We start from the raw sequence: 18,396 nt of genomic DNA on the forward strand, positions 1-18,396 counted from the left end.
CATTTTTATATATGTTGAGTCCAGTACTAAAATATCTGGCCTGTAGTTTGCATGTCTTTAATTCTAGGAATTTATTTTTTGGTATATTTTATGAAAGTCTTAACCTATAATGGATTGGGAAAAACAAAAAAAATGATCCTTCATCACAGATGTGTCTAGAAGTACTATTTACAGACTGGTTTACATAAGAGTGTACAAAACTGAAAGTAAAAGCATGGGTGAAAGAATCTCAGGGGGCAAATACTAACCATCTATTATATTATTTGCAGACAAATCCTAAGACGAAAGTTGCTAAGGATAGGGAGGTTCTGGGAATTCTTTGGTGGTCCAGTGTTAGGACTAGAGCTTTCACTGCCATGGGCCTGGGTTCAATCCCTGGTTGGGGAAATAAGAGCCCACAAGCTGTGTGGTGCCGCCGAAAAACAGGATGGGAAAGTTCAATTGACAAAGAGGAGTATTTTAGACATATGCACCTAATGAGATAACCTCAAAATTTATGCAGTATAAATGGGTGGAACTAGAGGAAGAAATTGATAAAAGTCCACCAGCCAGTGGGAGAGTCCAGTACTTCCGTTTTGATATGTCAGGCAGACAAAAATTAAGCATGATCTTCTTTTTCTGAATGTTGAGCTTTAAGCCAACCTTTTCACTCTCCTCTTTCACTTTCATCAAGAGGCTTTTTAGTTCTTCACTTTCTGCCGTAAGGGTGGTGTCATCTGCATATCTGAGGTTATTGATGTTTCTTCCAGCAATCTTGATTCCAGCTTGTGCTTCTTCCAGCCCAGCGTTTCTCATGATGTACTCTGCATAGAAGTTAAATAAGCAGGGTGATAGTATACAGCCTTGACGTACTCCTTTTCCTACTTGGAACCAGTCTGTTGTTCCATATCCAGTTCTAACTGTTGCTTCCTGACCTGCATATAGGTTTCCAAGAGGCAGGTCAGGTGGTCTGGTATTCCCATCTCTTTTAGAATTTTCCACAGTTTATTGTGATCCACACAGTCAAAGGCTTTGGCATAGTCAATAAAGCAGAAATAGATGTTTTTCTGGAACTCGCTTGCTTTTTCGATGATCCAGCGGATGTTGGCAATTTGATCTCTTGTTCCTCTGCCTTTTCTAAAACCAGCTTGAACATCTGGAAGTTCACGGTTCACGTACTGCTGAAGCCTGGCTTGGAGAATTTTGAGCATTCCTTTACTAGCGTGTGAGATGAGTGCAATTGTGCGGTAGTTTGAGCATTCTTTGGCATTGCCTTTCTTTGGGATTGGAATGAAAACTGACACTTTCCAGTCCTGTGGCCCCTGCTGATTTTTCCAAATTTGCTGGCATATTGAGTGCAGCACTTTCCCAGCATCATCTTTCAGGATTTGAAATAGCTCAACTGGAATTCCATCACCTCCACTAGCTTTGTTCGTAGTGATGCTTCCTAAGGCCCACTTGACTTCACATTCCAGGATGTCTGGCTCTAGGTGAGTGATCATACCATCGTGATTATCTGGGTCGTGAAGATCTTTTTTGTACAGTTCTTCTGTGTATTCTTGCCACCTCTTCTTAATATCTTCTGCTTCTGTTAGGTCCATACCATCTCTGTCCTTTATTGAGCCCATGTTTGCATGAAATGTTCCCTTGGTATCTCTAGTTTTCTTGAAGAGATCCCTAGTCTTTCCCATTCTGTTGTTTTCCTCTATTTCTTTGCATTGATCGCTGAGGAAGGCTTTCTTATCTCTTCTTGCTATTCCTTGGAACTCTGCATTCAGATGCTTATATATTTCCTTTTCTCCTTTGCTTTTCGCTTCGCTTCTTTTCACAGCTATTTGTAAGGCCTCCTCAGACAGCCATTTTGCTTTTTTGCATTTCTTTTCCATGGGGATGGTCTTGATCCCTGTCTCCTATACAATGTCATGAACCTCCATCCATAGTTCATCAGGCACTCTATCAGATCTAGTCCCTTAAATCTATTTCTCACTTCCACTGTATAATCACAAAGGATTTGATTTAGGTCATACCTGAATGATCTAGTGTTTTTCCCTACTTTCTTCAATTTAAGTCTGAATTTGGCAATAAGTAGCTCATGATCTGAGCCACAGTCAGCTCCCGGTCTTGTTTTTGTTGACTGTATAGAGCTTCTCCATCTTTGGCTGCAAAGAATATAATCAATCTGATTTCGGTGTTGACCATCTGATGATGTCCATGTGTAGAGTCATCTCTTGTGTTGTTGGAAGAGGATGTTTGCTATGACCAGTGCGTTCTCTTGGCAAAACTCTGTTAGCCTTTGCCCTGCTTCATTCCGTACTCCAAGGCCAATTTGCCTGTTACCCCAGGTGTTTCTTGACTTCCTAGTTTTGCATTCCAGTCCCCTATAATGAAAAGGACATCTTTTTGGTGTTAGTTCTAGAAGGTCTTGTAGGTCTTCATAGAACCATTCAACTTCAGCTTCTTCAGCATTACTGGTTTGGGCATAGACTTGGATTACTGTGATATTGAATGGTTTGCCTTGGAAACAAACAGAGATCATTCTTTCGTTTTTGAGATTGCATCCAAGTACTGCATTTCGGAATCTTTTGGTGACCATGATGGCTACTCCATTTCTTCTAAGGGATTCCTGCCTGCAATAGTAGATATAATGGTCATCTGAGTTAAATTCACCCATTCCAGTCCATTTTAGTTCACCGATTCCTAGAATGTCAACATTCACTCTTGCCATCTCCTGTTTGACTACTTCCAATTTGCCTTGATTCATGGACCTAACATTCCAGGTTCCTATGCAATATTGCTCTTTACAGCATCGGATCTTGCTTCTATCACCAGTCATATCCACAGCTGGGTATTGTTTTTGCTTTGGCTCCATCCCTTCATTCTTTCTGGAGTTATTTCTCCACTGATCTCCAGTAGCATATTGGGCACCTACCGACCTGGGGAGTTCCTCTTTCAGTATCCTATCATTTTGCCTTTTCATACTGTTCATGGGGTTCTCAAGGCAAGAATACTGAAGTGGTTTGCCATTCCCTTCTCCAGTGGACCACAGTCTGTCAGACCTCTCCACCATGAGCCGCCCGTCTTGGGTGACCCCCACAGGGCATGGCTTAGTTTCATTGAGTTAGACAAGGCTGTGGTCCTAGTGTGATTAGATGATTTTGTGAGCCCCCCAAAATAAAGTCTCTCACAGTTTCCATTGTTTCCCCATCTATTTGCCATGAAGTGATGGGACCAAATCTCATTATCTTAGTTTCCTGAATGTTGAATTTTAAGCCAACTTTTTCATTCTCCTCTTTCATTTTCATCAAGAGGCTCTTTAGTTCTTCTTCGCTTTCTGCCATAAGGGTGGTGTCATCTGCATATCTGAGGTTATTGATATTTCTCCAGGCAATCTTGATTCCAGCTTGTGCTTCATCCGGCCCAGAGTTTCTCATGATTTACTCTACATATAAGTTAAATAAGCACAATATACAGCACAAATACAGGTGACAATATACAGCCTTGACATACTCCTTTTCCTATTTGGAACCAGTCTGTTGTTCCATGTCCAGTTCTAACTGTTGCTTCCTGACCTGCAAACAGATTTCTCAAGAGGCAGGTCAGGTAATCCAGTATTCCCGTCTCTTTAAGAATTTTCCACAGTTTGTTGTGATCCACACAATCAAAGGCTTTGGCATATAAAATATGTATTCCTCTGACTGTAGTTGACATTAAAATAATTGTAATCAAATATATCTCAGTAAAATAATGAAAGTGCTAAAGCTAATGCATGTATATTTACCACCTTTTGTCCTGCATAGGAAGGTTTCACCTAATAAATGACATGGCTTGTTGGATGAAGTCTTCCAGAACATTCTAATAGTCTTTTTTGGTATTTTACATGGGCTATATATCCAATATCTATTTCTCTGCATGTATTGTACAGACTAGATATTTATTTTTATATATTTGTCTTATATCTAGTCAGATACGATTAAATTATTTTCTTAATCACTTTAGTGTTTTTTAATTAGTCAGTTAGATTTTCTTTTTTTTTCTGTCCATATTGCAATTACTAGAGTTCCAAGGTGATACTGTATAATAATAATGAAGTTGGGCATCCTCTGAAGTTGCTGATTTAGGTTAAGTGTTTGTTCTTAGAATATTTGTCACTGAATCTTGGTAAATTGTCTTTATTATATATTTAAAGTTTTTAATTTTATTTAGCATTTTAATTGGGTGGCTGCTCACTTTTATCAAATGGCTTTTCACCATTTAATTATTTATTATATGTTCTTGGTCCTTTAATTTATTATAATGAATTAAATTGCCAGATTTGCTGATTTTGAACTCGCCTTGCATTCTTGAAATATATCACACATTGTCACAGTGTCACACTCTGGGTCCATGGATGAGTTCTATTTGCTAGCAATCTTTAAGGATTTTTACAACCATATTCAGAAGGGCAATTGATTATAGTTTTTAGTTTTTGTATTTCCAAATCAGAATTAAATGTTCAGGTTATTGTGGCTTCATAAAAGAAATTCAGTTCAGTCACTCAGTCATGTCGACTCTTTGCGACTCCACGGACTACAGCACACCAGGCTTCCCTGTCCATCACTAACTCCCAGAGCTTGCTCAGACTCATGTCAGTGATGCCATCCAATCATCTCATCCTCTGTCACTGATGTCGTTCATATTTCTCCAGGCAATCTTGATTCCAGATACTGTCCAACCATCTCATCCTCTGTCATCCCCTTCTCCTCCCACCTTCAATCTTGCCCAGCCTTAGGGTCTTTTCCAGTGAGTCAGCTCTTCACATCAGTGGCCAAAGTATTAGAGTTTCAGCTTCACCATCAGTCCTTCCAATGAATATTCAGGAGTGATTTCCTTTAGAATGGACTGTTTGGATCTCCTTGCAGTCCAAGGGACTCTCAAGAGTCTTCTCCAACACCACAGTTCAAAAGCATCAATTTTTCAGCAGTCAGCTTTCTTTATAGTCCAACTCTCACATCCATACATGATTACTGGAAAAACCATATCTTTGACTAGACAGACATTTGTTGGCAGAGTAATGTCTCTGCTTTTTAATATGCTGACTAGGTTGGTCATATCTTTTCTTCCAAGGAGCAAGCATCTTTTAATTTTATGGCTGCAGTCACCATCTGCAGTGATTTTGGAGCCCCAAAATATAAAATTTCGGTTTCCATTGTTTCCACATCTATTTGCCATGAAGTGATGGGACCAGATGCCATGATCTTAGTTTTTTGAATGTTGAGTTTTAAGCCAACTTTTTCACTTTCCTCTTTCACTTTCATCAAGAGGCTCTTTAGTTCTTCTTCGTTTTCTACCACAAAGGTGGTATCATCTGCATATCTGAGCTTACATATTTCTCCCAGCAATCTTGATTCCAGCTTGTGCTTCATCCAGCCTGGCATTTTGTATGATGTACTCTGCATATGAGTTAAATAAGTAGGGTGACAATATACCCTTCCTAATAAAAGAAAGGTGGATTTATTTTATTTATTTTCTTTAATAAACTGTGGAAAATTCTTCAAGAGATGGGAATATCAGACCACCTGACCTGCCTCTTGAGAAACCTATATGCAGGTCAGGAAGCAACAGTTAGAACTGGACATGGAACAACAGACTGGTTCCAAATAGGAAAAGGAGTATGTCAAGGCTGTATACTGTCACCCTGCTTATTTAACTTCTATGCAGAGTACATCATGAGAAACGCTGGGCTGGAAGAAGCACAAGCTGGAATCAAGATTGTCAGGAGAAATATCAATAACCTCAGATATGCAGATGACACCACCCTTATGGCAGAAAATGAAGAGGAACTAAAAAGCCTCTTGATGAAAGTGAAAGAGGAGAGTGAAAAGGTTGGCTTAAAGCTCAACATTCAGAAAACAAAGATCATGGAATCCAGTCCCATCACTTCATGGCAAATAGATGGGGAAACAGTGGAAACAGTGTCAGACTTTATTTTGGGGGCTCCAAAATCACTGCAGATGGTGACTGCAGCCATGAAATTAAAAGATGCTTACTCCTTGGAAGGAAAGTTATGACCAGCCTAGATAGCATATTGAAAAGCAGAGACATTACTTTGCCAACAAAGGTCCATCTAGTCAAGGCTATGGTTTTTCCAGTGGTCATGTATGGATGTGAGAGTTGGACTGTGAAGAAAGCTGAGCGCCGAAAAATTGATGTTTTTGAACTGTGGTGTTGGAGAAGACTCTTGAGAGTTCCTTGGACTGCAAGGAGATCCAACCAGCCCATTCTAAAGGAGATCAGCCCTGGGTGTTATTTGGAAGGAATGATGCTAAGGCTGAAACTCCAGTACTTTGGCCACCTCATGCGAAGAGTTGACTCATTGGAAAAGACTCTGATGCTGGGAGGGATTGAGGGCAGGAGGGAAAGGAGACAACAAGAGGATGAGATGGCTGGATGGCATCACCGACTGAATGCACATGAGTTTGAGTGAACTCCAGGAGTTGGTGATGGACAGGGAGGCCTGGCGTGCTGCGATTCATGGGGTCGCAAAGAGTTGGACATGACTGAGCGACTGAACTAAACTGAACTGAACTGACTAGACGGACCTTTGTTGGCAAAGTAATGTCTCTGCCTTTGAATATGCTATCTAGGTTGGTCATAACTTTCCTTCCAAGGAGTAAGCATCTTTTAATTTCATGGCTGCGATCACCATCTGCAGTGATTTTGGAGCCCCCAGAAATCCCCCAGAAATAAAGTCAGCCACTGTTTCCACTGTTTCCCCATCTATTTGCCATGAAGTGATAAGACCAGATGCCATGATCTTTGTTTTTGAATGTTGAGCTTTAAGCCAACTTCACTCTCTCACTTTCATCAAGAGGGTCTTTAGTTCTTCTTCGCTTTCTGCCGTAAAGGTTATGTCATCTGCATATTTGAGGTTATTGATATTTCTCCTGGAAATCTTGATTCCAGTTTGTGCTTCTTCCAGCCCAGCATTTCTCATGAGGTACTCTGCATATAGGTATTTTAGATGCTATGAAAACTTCTTATCAGTGGATAAAGTAAACTCTTAATTAAGATAGTCCTTCCTCATGAAAGATAAACTTGTGGCGTTCAATGACAAAATCTTTGTTACTAAAATGTCCTTTAGTTCCTCCATTTATGAGAACAAATGGGATCACACTAACAGTCATAAATATAAATATTATCAGCTCACTCAGGCTTTGGCCATCTGACAATACCTCTGTATTGCTTTGGAAGGGGGTGTGTGTAGGAGGAGAGTTCCCCAGGTGCATCTCTCTCACAGGCTCATACATAATCCAGAGGACTCCAGACTTGTGTCCACTAATAACCCAGTCATGTCAGCCTGGATACTTTATCCTATTCTTTTTTTTTCTTTGTATTAAAGACTTTCATTTTTTGTGTTTCCTTTTTCCCCAGGTTTATTGAGGTATAATTGACATATGGATTTAAGGGGTACAGTGTGATGATTTGATGTATATATATATATTGTAAAATAATTACACCCATAAAGTTAGTTAACTAATCCATCACCTCACACAGTTACCTTTTTAAAAAAATTCCGCTACATTCTTTAACAGTTAGCTACTGCCATGTAACAAACTGAGGCAGGAGATAGATGGGCCCCAGGCTGAACAGTTTCTCCCCTGTGTATAGAAACTCTATAAAATCAGGATGATAGTGCTCGCTTCGGCAGCACATATACTAAAATTGGAACGATACAGAGAAGATTAGCATGGCCCCTGCGCAAGGATGACATGCAAATTCGTGAAGCGTTCCATATTTTTAGATCAGTCTTATGGACTCTGTGGGAGAGGGAGAGGGTGGGGAGATTTGGGAGAATGGCATTGAAACATGTACAATATCATATATGAAACGAGTTGCCAGTCCAGGTTCGATGCACAATACTGGATGCTTGGGGCTGGTGCACTGGGACGACCCAGAGGGAGGGTATGGGGAGGGAGGAGGGAGGAGGGTTCAGGATGGGGAACACAGGTATACCTGTGGCGGATTCATTTCGATGTTTGGCAAAACTAATACAATATTGTAAAGTTTAAAAATAAAATTAAAAAAAAAAAAGGATGATGGAGGAGGCTGGGCCCTGCTCAGATAAGAGTAAAAGACAACATATTCTTCATTCTCCAAGTTAAGGAGACCTCCTGACTACACATGTGCCAGAAGACTCCTTGGAGGTCAGAAAGGGAAGGGGCAGCACATCATTGTAAGTGATGACAACCACCCATAAGCCTCTTCACTAGAATCCATCTTGACTAAGAGATAAACACGCACATATGAGAGGTTCTTGAAACATACCAACTATGGCCTCAGAACCAGGCAAATCAAAATGATTGGCCAAAGGAAAACTGGAAGAAATTCCCCATAAAAGTTATTCAAATTGCCACTAGGGTGTGACTCAATGACACGAGTCTGCCCATGTGTCTATTCACACATACTGTACTCTTTTTCCTCCTTGTTTCACTATTTTCCATTTTTGTAGGAATTTTTTTTCAGCTGATCACTAGTCCAATGGCTAGGATTTGACACTCTCGGCACTGTGACCTGACCTCAATCCCTGGCCAGGAACTAAAGTTCTGCTTCGAGTTGCTGTAGGCTGAGGCCATCCAAGATCAAAACTGCCTCAAATTTAGTGACTTAGAATAACAACCATCTATTTACCTTATGCTTTTATTGGTTGGCTATTTGGGCTAGATTCAGCTGGGCTCCCCCATGCATCGGTGGTCAATTCTGGGTTGGGTAAGGGGCTTTAGTGATCTTGTTTGTAGTCTCCCATACATCTGGGGCCTTGGATGACTAGCTGGGCTGCCTTTTCTCTGGGACATTCTCCAGCCAGCTAATGCATGTTTATTCACATGGCAGAGCAATGTTCCAATAGAGCAGAACACTGCAAGGTTTCTTGAGGCCCAGGTTCTGAAGAGGTACAGTATGACTTCTGCCACATTCTAATGTATTGGCCAAAGCAAGCTGCAATGTCAACCCAGATTCAAGGTAGATAAGGAGACTCTACCTCTGTGAGAGGAACTGCCAAGTGTATGCAGAAAGAGGATACTTGTAATCATTCTGGCAATCCATCTACCACTTTCTGGGTAATGTTGTCAACATACCAAGATCTTGAATTTGAGAAGCTGAGTGTTAGAGTGTTGTTACCTTAAATATTACTTAGCAGCAGGATCCCCAAGCATGTCTGGTTGAGCCCCAGAGTATCCCTGAAGTTTATGACCCAATCTGTTCCTTTAAGTTATGACTTAGAGCCTCTTTTATCTTCTCAACCCCTCCCCTCACTATTTGTTGAGGGAATCAGGTTGGAGGCAAAGCTCAATGACAACCTCACCTCCTTTCTTTCAACTAAAGCTTTGTTACTGGGTCAAACTTGGTTTCTTCTTTCTCTAGAATGAAGATTATCTCCCAAGAGGGCCTTTTTTTCACCTCTCAAACAGATTTCTAGATAGCCCACTATGCTAGTGTGCCAGACATGTCCAGATGTATTGAGGTGCCAGGGGCAGACCTCACTTAGGCTTCCCAATTTCTCTATTAACTCACTGGATCCTCCTTTGCAGATTCTCACCTCCTACATTGCAGATGGAAAAAATGGAGTCTGATGTGATAAACAGTCCTGCTGGTCTCCTTAGTTAAAAAATTCTGAGTTATTCCTCTCTTTCCAGCTCTCTCCAAGATGGATCTTTAGGGGATATTCTCTTCCCTTCTCAAGGCTAGTGCCTCAGCTCGCTTGACTGCCCTGCAGAGGGACTGCTTTGCACCATCCCTTGAAAGCAGAATGCTGAGGGGTGGTGTCCCCATTCATCAGTGTTTGGTTGGCAGATACCGCTAATATCTGCAGCTTGTATACCTCATGGTTTGGGTGCTCCATTCTCCTTCAGAGCTCTGCAGTGCTCCCTGTCTTCTCTAACCTTAACTCAGCCCTCACCAATGGTCCTCTGAGTCCCCATCAGCTTCCAGGGTCAACTTGCCCTCTCCGAGTTGGGTCTTAGAGCAGATGTTTTGTGTCACCTTCCCTCAGCCCACTGTTCACTCCCAGCATAGCTAGGGTGGGCAGCTCCACGCACAGTAGTTCCTCCTACCTCAAGTGTCAACGGCAGTGGTTCTGGCTTTTCTACCTCAGATGTTTCCTTGAGATCAAAGATATTCACACAACCAGGAAGTAAGAAGAGGTAAACTTTCTTGGGAATAATCCTCAACTGTTGTGGAATGAGAGTCAGTGGATAAATTTCCAGCTGCCTGACCTTCAGAGAGAACAATTCTGAGGTGCATTTTAGAGTTGCTTAGAGGCCCCAAAGGAATGCAGGACCAGTTGTATATACTGTATTAACTTTTTCTCCTTGTTTGTCTCATGCCACTGCTTTCTGAGATCTACTCCTAATTACATGACTTACACCCAAGTTCTTTCCTCACATTCTGCTTGAGGAAGCTCAAACTAAGATTGGTGCAACAGAAGGGCATGGTTCACCCTTTAGCTTTCTTCTGAGGTCCCTGGTCCTTGGGAGCAGGTGAGAACTCTACATCAGTTCCATGCCATGCAGGAACTGTGGGTGACCCCAGAAAGCTAAACCCAGGCCCTCCCTTTGGGTAACATAAACAATCCACTAAGTTGACTTTAATGAGGCTCCCCTCCACCCTCGGGTCAGTGTCTGAGAACCTTGGAGAAAGAAGGAGGCAGCCAGTGAGGTGATCTCCTCTATTTTATCCCCAGAACTCCCTTTGGTCCATCAACATATCTTCGCACTCTGGTTGAAATCACAAACAAAGAAGTTGTAGCATTTCCTACTGTCTATATCCCCTACTTTTCCTTCCCTTCCCCCAGAAAACAGTGCAATTGAAGAGTAGGCTTTGGACCTCCTGACTTCTCTGCATCTCCTGCTTTTCTTCCCAGGCACAAAGTAGAACTCTGATCTTGGTAGGCAAAGTCTGCCTCTTGAGATGTTACAGGGGAAGATAGAACAATATTGAAAATCATTTTCTCTGACCATGCTTGATACTTCTGTCACTGTTTCGCTAAAGAGAAAAGGGAAATCAGCTTTGAGACTCCAAGCTCCTCAGTGACCTCCTTGCTCTTTAAATTTGTGCAGTCCCAATATGGTAGCTACTAACCACATGTCACTGTTATGCACTTGAAATGTGACTAGTGGAACTGAATATTAAGTTTATGTAAGCTTAATTATTAAAACAAATTTAAAAACTGATAATTCAATTATTGGGAAATTTTAAGCATGTTGGAACAACTTGGGTACATGTGAATATACTTTTTTCAAGTGAAAGTTTCGTAAAACCTTAATACAGATCAAATATTTTTAAATTTTTATTTCAAAATTTAATCCTCAAATTGAGAGTTTCTGAAAAGACCCTGATGCCTGGAAAGATTGAGGGTAGGAGGAGAAGGGGACAACAGAGGATGAGATGGTTGGATGGCATCACCAACTCAATGGACATGGGTTTGGGTGGACTCCGGGAGTTGGTGATGGACAGGGAGGCCTGGCATGCTGTGGTTCATGGGGTGGCAAAGAGTTGGATACGACTGAGTGACTGAACTGAACTGAAGTGTAAATACATACCTGATTTCAACCTTAATACAAAAATGGAATGTAAAATATTTTATGAATAACTTTCTTTATATTGTCTACACATTGAAATAGTAATATTTTGGTTATGTTGGTTTATATAAAATATATTGTTAAAATTAATTTCACTTTTTTTGTTTTTTACTATTTTTAATGTGACTAGAAGGTTTTAAATTGCATCTGTGGGCATGCATTGTATTTCTACTGGAGGATGGCTCTAGAAATACTTTTCTGCTGCTGCTTTGAGGTCATGTGCCTCCTGGGGGTAGAAGTTTGCAAGAAAACATAAAAAATTATCTGGCTGCTTTCTTCAACAGGAGCGTTAAGCCCCAGTGATGGAAGTGATGGCCACTCTTTGGCATATGTCTGGGGTGCAGGGAAGGCCAGTCTATGATGAAAGAGAAGAGTTGGCTTCTCAGAGAAGACCTTCTGGGTTACTGGAAGCCCTTCAAGTTCTGTATTTGCTTCTTACGGAGCTCTGCCTGTGATTTTGACCTTAATGTTGGAGGGAAATCCTCATGTCCTCAAAATACATTTCCCTGAAGGTGCTCCTATTACCTGCAAAGCAAAGAAGCTTACTGAGAATTAACTCCAAAGTTTGGGGGGTGGGGGAGGGGGGATTAATGATTGAGCTTTGTGTTTTACAGCTCACTGGGAAGGAGCCAGAAGAGTTTTTTCCTATAGAAAAAGTTGATCAGTGGTCTCCTTGTTCTGGGGTAGCTGACACAGCTTTCACCACTAACCTTCAGCTGCATTTTGGATTCAAAAGACTTTTGTGGCCAGCCTGGGAAGCAGATCACCATTTATAACATTGTTTCTAAGGGAAACACATTGCATGCACCAAACAATGAATTTATAAAGTGTGTCTGGCTTCCAGGAGGGATGAGCTGACCTAGCTGTATCCTGAGGTATAGTTTAACCCTTAGTCTCTGACACCAAAAGGCCTGGAGATCAACTCTACAGGGCTGGAGTATGTATGTTAGTCGCTCAATCGTCTCTGACTCTGCGACTCCATGGACTATAGCCCGTCAGGCTCCTTTGTCCATGGAATTCTCCAGGCAAGAATACTGGAGTGGCTTGCCATTCCCTTCTCCAGGGGATCTTCTTGACCCAGGGATAGAACCCAGGTCTCCTGCATTGCAGGAAGCCCATAGTATGTTTGTGGGGCTGGGAGAGAATTGCGATAAGGAGGGAACAGATAAAGCGCCCCTCATCTGGGGTACTCTAGGGATCCCTGTACACTGAGAGGCCATGGAGGCTCAGGGATGACTAAGAGGGGGAGGTGAGAGGAGGACAAAGAAACTTGGCCTGTATATTGCTGTCATGTGTGCCAGCCCGCGAAAGCCCGCGAAGTCCAAAGGGCCTTGCTCAGCTCAAACCCTTTCTGGAATAAGCAGGTGTTAGAAAAAATATCCCATATTCTCTGCTTGGGGAATCCAGGGCGCTCGACGAGGGCTTCGCGGGGAGTGGCTATCACGGTCCAGAGCGAGCCAAGGGCCAAGACTACATCCCTTTCGGAGGTTTCGGAGAATGCAGTGAATGAGCCAGCTCATCCTCCCCACCCTCTTACTTCCAACCCTCCACCCCAGGCCGGAAGAGGCGCCTGCAGCCTGAGCCCCGACTCGCAGGAGGGAAGGAGGCGACGCGCAGCCACAGCTTTGTCTGGGAGGGAGGGGAGAAGCCCCGCCCCCAGGGGGCGGGGGGCCGCGAGAGGAGGGGGAAGAAGAAAGGCCAGGGAAGCAGGGTGGAGGGAGAGGTGGAGAGCTAGAGAAAAGAGTAAGGGAGGGCGGTCAGATCCGATAGAGGCAGATAAAGACAGAGGGGCAGGAGAGAGGACGAAAAAGGGCGGAGGGGGGCGGGGCGCCCGACCCCCAACTGCGCGGCTGCAGCAAGCTCTGCCGAGCTGCTAGGGAGCCTGGCCCACCGACTGCTGAACGAGCTCCGCGGCCACCCCCGCCCCCCTACTTTCCAATTCCACGGTCCCCGCAGCGCGCGCGAGATGCAGCCGGTTCCGGACGCAGGCAAGGCGCGGGGCGCGGGCGGCTGGGAGCGAGGCTCCCGGAGCAAGTTGCGGGGCGCGAGGTGTGGCGCACTGGGCGGTCCTCTCTCCCCCGGCGGAAAGTTTTCTCGCAGTGTCCCCCGCTTCCTCCGTGTCAGCCCCTCAGTCCCTCAGCGCCTGTTCTCCTCTCTCCTTTCCCAGACGCTGGGGGTTCCAGGGCGTGCGGACTCCGCTGGGGCCGCGTAGGCGCGGAACCCCGGCCAGCCCGCCTTCTGAGGGACAGAGTGGTCCAGGCTCGTCCTTCCCCCTCGATTCCCTGGGGGGTTCTTCCTTCTCTCCGCGCCAAGGGCGGCGTCAGGAAGCCCTCCCTACCCCCCTACCCCCCCCCCCCGGCCACCTTATTCCCGGGGTCCCCCGGGACTCCCTGGCGAGAAGTTGCCGGGCGGGCAGGTGCAGGGACCTCAGGCCCGACAGCCCGGGGGCTTGGGTGGGTGGTGGTGTCCGATCTTAATCCGGTTCTCTTCTTCCCGATTCCCGACTGAACCGAGGGTTCCCTGGAGGCGAGTTCCAACCAACAGCGCCTGAGCCTCCCTTGGCCTTCAGAAGGGCGTTGGACGCCTAGGGCCCTGGGTCCTCCTTGCACTTCCCCTTTGCCGGCTCGTGGCCTGCCTCCAGAGCCTGAGGTCGTTGAGAACCTCAGCTTTGCGTCCTGCCTCACTGAAGAGGCAAGTGCCTTGGGCCGACTCTGGCCACCACTGCATTTTGAGCGCCTGCATTGCACTCAGTTCCTAAGCTGGGAGAGCCCTAGGGACAGAGAGAGGCACAGTGGCCTGACAGGGAGACATGCGGCTCCATTTTATCCTGGGGCGCTCTTTGGGTCCTGAGTTGCTCACTGCACCTCTGCCCCTCAGTGACAGAAGGAGCTGAGGGCCAGGCTTCTGAACCCTGCGATGCACTTTATTCCCAGGTGTGTGGAATCTGGATCCCTAGAGCTTGTTCTCCCAGAGAACAGAGTTGTCTAGAGCTGGCCAAGTTCATAGTATGTACTTTACATGTGATGAGTGAATGTAGGCACCAATGAGCTGACAAATAACAATTCCTGTCACAGTTGATCTTGGTACAATGGGAAGAAAGAAACAATGATTCTTTTAAACAGCTGTGAGACAGAACCAGGGGCCTTCTTTCCAGAGCATCTGGTTGAAGAATCTGGGGATGGATTTATTTTATTCATCAATCTACATTTACTTACTGGAAACTTTTTCTTCAGGTGGTCTGAAGAATTAAACCTCTTGTGGCTAAGCTATATTACATTGTTTGAGAAGAGGTTTTGTTTGTTTGCTTGTTTTTGTTGTTTTGTTTTAAACTTGTGTCCAAACTCAGTGTTTAGGGACTAAAATTGAAGTCAGCCTGCAAGGTGCCCATTTGGGATGAGAGACTCGAGTAAGGCCATGAGTATGGGCAGCAACTGTGCTTTCTCCTCTGAACAGGTCAGCCTGATGCCTGGGAGCTGCAGCAATCCAGTGGGCCTCAAGGGGATGGAAGAGGGCCTCAAAGGATGGCTGAGCTCAGAGAGGCAGGGTAGCTTTAGAAAGAGGGTAGTTCTTGCCCTGGGGTAAGGATGTAGAGATGCCTGGGAGTCTGGGCTGGTTCAATTCAGGATTCCCTGGGCTAAGAAAGCTGGCAGGTGAATCCTGCTCCTCCTTCAGAAAAAGGGAGAGCAGAAGTGGAGTACTGAGTAGATCTTTGACATGCAACCTAAACACACCCCATGTTCCTCTGTCCTTGTTTTTATGCTGGTGAAATCCAGTTAGAATGATGAGGACACCTTTGGCAGACCCGGTTGAGAGAAGGCCAGGGGACCTGGAGCCCCTAGTCACATCCTTGTCCAGGGGAAGGTAATATGCCCTCTGCACCTGGCCGAGCAGGCCAGGGCCTGCGCAGTATCTGCCCCTGCTGTATTTCTAGCTGGCAGCATCCCCACCCTCCTGAGAGTGGTTTCACCCTGCTCCAGAGTCCACGTCTCTGGGGTTCATGCAGAGGTGGGACGAGATTATCAAAGAATCCCTTGGAGAGCTTGGGGAAACTGGACGATCCCAAGAGCAGTCTCAGGATTTGTCCACATTCCTTTTCCTCTGCCCAGAGTGAGAAACTGGGAAGGTCTCAGCAGTGTTTTGGGGGATGGAACAAGACATCCAGTCTGTCTTCAAGCCATAGTTGCAATTTATAGGGTTTATAAAACTAGGGCAGTTGTCCTTTTCTGCACCTCCTCGCTCATCCCACTACTCATCACAATATGGTCCAGTTATTTATCCCAGTGACATACCGTGCTATTTAAACACTCCCTGCCTCTCCAGAAGAATTTTAAATAAATCCTTAAGGCTGGGTTAGCTACCACAGGCCCATGATTGCTGACTTCAATTGTTTGATTATTTGTGGGTTCCTATGGAGGACGTGGTGGGGGAGGGGATGGAGCGGGAGGCAGAGGGGAAGCAGAGCGCAGTAAACAGGAACATCCTCCAGATTCCATTGGCTAGGTGGCCAGGAGGTCATTTTTAATCATCCCTTGGATGGTGGACTCTGGAGCCTGTAATCAGAGGTTGATGCAGCTGCTCAAGGACGACTGCTTGAGGCTGTAGAATTGCTGCCCAAGGCAGCTGTGACTGAACTAGAGAAGGCAACCTCTCACTGAAGAAAGGGCAGGGAATGGGCATTTGGTTAATTCTTGTGGGATGAGCAAAGTGACTTAGAATGGCTTTTCCTAATCCTTATGTTGATAAAAATTAGCAAAAAGATACATTTTATTTCCTTGGACATATTACACCAAGGTCATTTGGCAAATACATTTACTTTTACCAGCATGGCACTTTGCCCATAGTCTTAGTTTGATTAACTGCTCCTTTCTATAATGAAAAAGGTATTGGGTTTGGAGTTTGAATGACTTTCAAATTTTCTAGCTGCATAATCTTGGGCAATGGAATAGATGCTGTCAGCATCCATTCTGTGTTCCCTTGACCTCAACCAGTGCTGTTGGGAGCAAGTGTATAAATGCTCCAGCTCCCTCACTTCTCTGCTGGGGCAGCTTTGGGGCATATTCTATGCTGTCTTTCAGAGTTGCTTAGTAAGACCATTTCACAGTTGCTTATAATAATAACTGACTCCTGTCACTGGCTGCCTTCCCTTCCCTCTTTCACTTTCCCACTCCCTTTCCACTTGGACTTGAATCCTTGCCCTATGGTCAACCTCTGGGGGAACCAACCTAAGTCTTTAGTTTGTAGTTAAAAGTCATTTTAAGTCTTTGCCTCTCCATAGAGAATAGATCTTGCCAAAGGGGAGGAGTGCAGGAGAGGGTTGGATTAGGAGTTTGGGACCAGCAGATGAAAACTATTATATGTAGAATGGATAAACAACAAGGTCATATTGTGCACCACAGGGAACTATATTCAATATCCTGTAATAAACCATAACGGAAAAAATAAAAATAAACCTTGGTTCTGATAAAAAGTGGAAGATTCCTCCCACCCAGCAGGACCTGAAAAGCTTGGGGCCATGTTTCCAGCTACTTCCAATGTCACTGCATCCAGGAATTGTTCCCTGACTGTGCCCCATGGGAGTATAGCCCCCTCGTTTGCATTCTCATTCACATTTTGCCCATCTCTTTCTTCCTTGTTCGGTTGTTGTCTCTCTCTCACCTTGTGCAATTTGAGAGCTGAGTCCTTGACTGATACTTCAGTAGCATCCTGCAAAATGCTTTTGACATCTTGGATTCCTTTTAAATATGGTTGAGTTAATAAAAAGTGAGAAGAAAAAAAAAGGCTGAGTCTCAGTTTCCCCAACTGAATGATGGAAATGATAGCTGTCTCACTGTGATACGTGCTCAGACACAGCGAGCATCCGGCAAACGTTTGCTGGCTCTTTGAATAGTACAGGTGAGGCTGTGATGGATTTGGGAATGGGTATTGTGGTGGACCATGAAGAATTATGCTTTGGAGAGAGAGGCTCGAGAGCCAGTAGGAGCCAGCTCCAGCACACGCCTGGCCTTGACCGGACTGGGATGTGATCAGTGTCTTAATTTCCGATTTTGTACACAGGTGAGGAGGATAAGAATTACCTAGGTAATTACTAGGAGAAGGCGATGGCAGCCCACTCCAGTACTCTTGCCTGGAAAATCCCATGGACGGAGGAGCCTTGTAGGCTGCTGTCCATGGGGTCGCAAAGAGCCAGACACAACTGAGCGACTTCATTTTCATTTTTCACTTTCATGCATTGGAGAAGGAAATGGCAACCCACTCCAGTGTTCTTGCCTGGAGAATCCCAGGGACGGGGGAGCCTAGTGGGCTGCCGTCTATGGGGTCACACATAGTCGGACACGACTGAAGCAACTTAGCAGCAGCAGCAGGTAATTACTAGGTAAAAAGAAATACTAGGTGTCGGAACTCCCCTGGCAGAGTCCAGTGGTTAAGACTCCACACTTCTAGTGCTTCCACTGCAGGGGGCGTGGGTTGGATCCTTGTTTGGGGAACTAAGATCCCAGAAGCCATGCAGCATGGCCCAAAATATTTTTTAAAAAAGAATTGTATTAGGTGTCAAAATTTGGGTATGTTCAACTGTGCCCTAAACTGACTGAATCATTGTGTATGAGACACTTATGGGGTTCAGTTAAAAATTATTGAAGTGTCTATGCTATGAGTTTTGGGGTGGAGCCTTGATTTCCTCTCCTCCAAGGGTAGAGATTAGATGATTCCACAGGTCCCTTCTAATCCCTGGTCTCCTCAAGAAGAGTCCATTGCAATCTCCTTCTGTCCATACAAAAAAAACCTTTAACAAAAAAAAACCTTT

General features: G+C 44.6%; 1 protein-coding gene and 1 non-coding gene across 2 annotated transcripts in view; both read left to right on the forward strand.

The window, feature by feature from the left end:
- The first annotated feature begins 7,650 nt into the window (after positions 1-7,650).
- LOC147360741 (U6 spliceosomal RNA) lies at positions 7,651-7,757 on the forward strand. The gene has a single exon (XR_015140098.1). It is a non-coding gene; the product is annotated as a U6 spliceosomal RNA (small nuclear RNA).
- Positions 7,758-13,168: 5,411 nt separating this feature from the next.
- The window catches only part of RASSF2 (Ras association domain family member 2), a 59,461-nt gene continuing 54,233 nt past the window's right edge, over positions 13,169-18,396 (forward strand). The window contains exon 1 of the mRNA XM_086333500.1: positions 13,169-13,582. The gene's annotated coding sequence lies outside the window, so the exon portion shown is untranslated. The remainder of the gene's footprint in view (positions 13,583-18,396) is intronic.

The sequence above is a fragment of the Bos grunniens genome, chromosome 13, assembly GCF_055505025.1.
Source record: "Bos grunniens cultivar Pamir isolate PY7600 chromosome 13, Bosgru_T2T1.0, whole genome shotgun sequence".
NCBI lineage: Eukaryota > Metazoa > Chordata > Mammalia > Artiodactyla > Bovidae > Bos > Bos grunniens.